This window comes from Myotis lucifugus, unplaced genomic scaffold (genome assembly GCF_000147115.1).
Source record: "Myotis lucifugus unplaced genomic scaffold, Myoluc2.0 scaffold_2, whole genome shotgun sequence".
NCBI classification, from domain to species: Eukaryota; Metazoa; Chordata; class Mammalia; order Chiroptera; family Vespertilionidae; genus Myotis; species Myotis lucifugus.
In genome coordinates this window covers 2953320-2955982 of record NW_005871050.1, presented here as the reverse complement: position 1 = coordinate 2955982, position 2663 = coordinate 2953320, and the positions used below count along the sequence as shown (strand labels likewise).

General features: G+C 35.8%; 1 pseudogene; it reads left to right on the top strand.

The window, feature by feature from the left end:
- Positions 1–971: 971 nt before the first annotated feature.
- Positions 972–1517, top strand: LOC106697978 (annotated as a pseudogene).
- Positions 1518–2663: the final 1146 nt, after the last annotated feature.

Here is a 2663-nt window from a genome sequence, read left to right as displayed (position 1 = left end):
AACCCTGCTGTAGAAAGAATGTTTAAGGCAAAAAAAAAAAATGTTTCTTTGAGAGACTGTATCAGATGAAATGGAACAGTTTTAGCTACAATTTTTTACTTTCCCTTCATAATGGGCTAGTTCAAAGATTAAATGTAAAGTATGTCTTTTATAGTTTTATCAGTGTGGGTCAAAATCAGCTAACTCCTCTGAAAACTATCATTCTTTAAATAGAATGTAGCAAACTGTTGAGCTATAGAACTAACCACCCATGATTTTGTCTACCAACGCATTCTTTACTCCTTTAATGCACATTAATCCAAGATGGCAGATGGAGTTCAAAATTTTTTTCTGAGCTCACAACTCTGGGCTAGTCCTGACCTCTCCATAGCATATTACAAAAAATAGCGTCTCTAATGGCTTCAGACACTGAGGCCCTAGTTACATGAATGGTAGCTTCAATTTTGATTAATTTTTTTAGCCACAGTCATATGTCCTTTCACCCTGTGAAATAAAGAAATGCATCAGCACAAACGAGAGCAAGGGACTTTGACAATTCTAAATTATTCACAAAGTTTTTCCATAATTGTGAATTCAGGGAATAGTTTTGATGCTAAGAAACAAATTACTTGCAAAAACTCATCTTGGTCCTCTTTTCCCAAAGGTTGACAATAACTATTGCTGTATTAAACCTTATGAATTACATTTCAAAAGAAATGCCACTCTAATCTTTCTATTAATGATAGCAAGATTGAAGATTAACCTTTGCCTCAATTTCATGGCCCTTCCACAATGACTAACATAGTGTTTGTAAGTGTGGTCCAGGGATTTACCCTCTCATTTAAAAAGCTTATGTTGTGTCTTGAACTGCGTGCCAGCACCCCCTTACTCCCCCCCCCCAAAAAAAGACACACACACAACTCCACCACCATGGAGGAGGTACAGCAACACAGAAGAATTTGCAGAGGGATCCAAGATCAAGGAGAGCAAAAATGTTTATTGGAGGCTTGAGCTGGGATACAAGCAAGAAAGATCTGACTGAATGTTTGTCTCAATTTGGGGAAGTTGTAGACTGTACAATTAAAGCAGATCTAGTCACTGGATCACGAGGATTTGGATTCATGCTTTTCAAAAATGCTGCTAGTGTTGATAAGGTTTTGGAACTGAAGGAACACAGACTGGATGGCAAATTGATAGAGCCCCCAAAGGGCCAAAGCTTTATAAGGGAAGGGGCCACCAAAAAGGTTTTTGTGTGTGGATTGAGCCCAGATACTTCTGAAGAACAAATTAAAGAATCTTTTGGAACCTTTGGAGAGGTTGAAAATATTGAACTTCCCATGGATACAAAAGCAAATGAAAAAAGAGGTTTTGGTTTTATCACATATATGGATGAGGAACCAGTAAAGAAATTGTTAGAAAGCAGATATCATCAAATTGGTTCTGGGAAGTGTAAAGTCAAAGTTGCCCAACCCAAAGAGGTATATTGGCAGCAACAGCAACAACAAAAGGGAGGAAGAAGTGCTGCAGCTGGTGGATGAGGTGGTAGTAGGGGTTGAGGTTGAGGTCAGGGCCAAAACTGGAACCAAAGATTTACTATTATGATCAAGGATATGGAAATTACAATAGTGCCTATGGTGGTGATCAAAACTATAGTGCCTATGGCAGCTATAATTATACTGGGTATAACAGATATGGACAGAGATATGCACATTACAGTGGCCAACAGAGCACTGACAGCAAGGCGTCTCTAGCTTCTAGGACAAAGACAAATAAGCAGATTATGTTGTTTACTCACCCCCCTCTCTTTGTAACTGTCATTACATGTATGGAGTAGAATGTGATGAAATAGATTTTAAGGAAATAGTAGCATACAGAAAATATTTGTCATATGAAATACAAGCACTAATTTAAAATTCTCTGCCATGGTCTGCAACTTAAATCAGGATCAAATTTAGTAATAAGTTAGTTTTTAAAAAGTATGATCTTAGCCATTTTTAAGTGTACAGATCAGTGGTATTAAATAAATTCATATTGCTGTGCAACCATCATCACCATCCTTGATGAACCTATTTTGTAGCTTGATAGTGGTGGTGATTGCACATTGTAACTCTACTAAATACCACTGAATTGCTCACTTTAAAAATGGTTAATTCCATGTTATGTAAATTGTACTTCCATTTAAAAAAATAAATATATGTGGCTATTGAAATATGCAGTTATATAATGTATATTCAGGTTGGTGTTCACAGGGTTAACCAGCATCCCCATCATCACAAAATGCTTCATGCATGTTTGCATACTTAAGATATTTATACATATTATAATTTTCCTTCCCCTTTTTGATAAAACAAGATTTAAGCTAATAAAGGTAACTAAGTTACCAAGAAATATAATCCAAGAATATTAAAAATATGTCATTGAATTTTAAATTATCATGAACCTAACTATTGAGGATACAAGATGTGTCCTGAATGTTTAAGTTAATTTCAGTTCTTCAGCTCTGTAATGAACAGCAGTAGGTCTTTCACTCACTGAGACCAATATAATTTTTTTCTACTTTGCATGTCTATTTTAGCTGAAAGAAAGGAGAAAATAATACTCTATGAAATAAGTGAGCTTTGTATTTATTGTAGAACACTTCTGGGTTGCTTCAAACAACTGGCTTTTTGTCCCTGTGTCTTCTT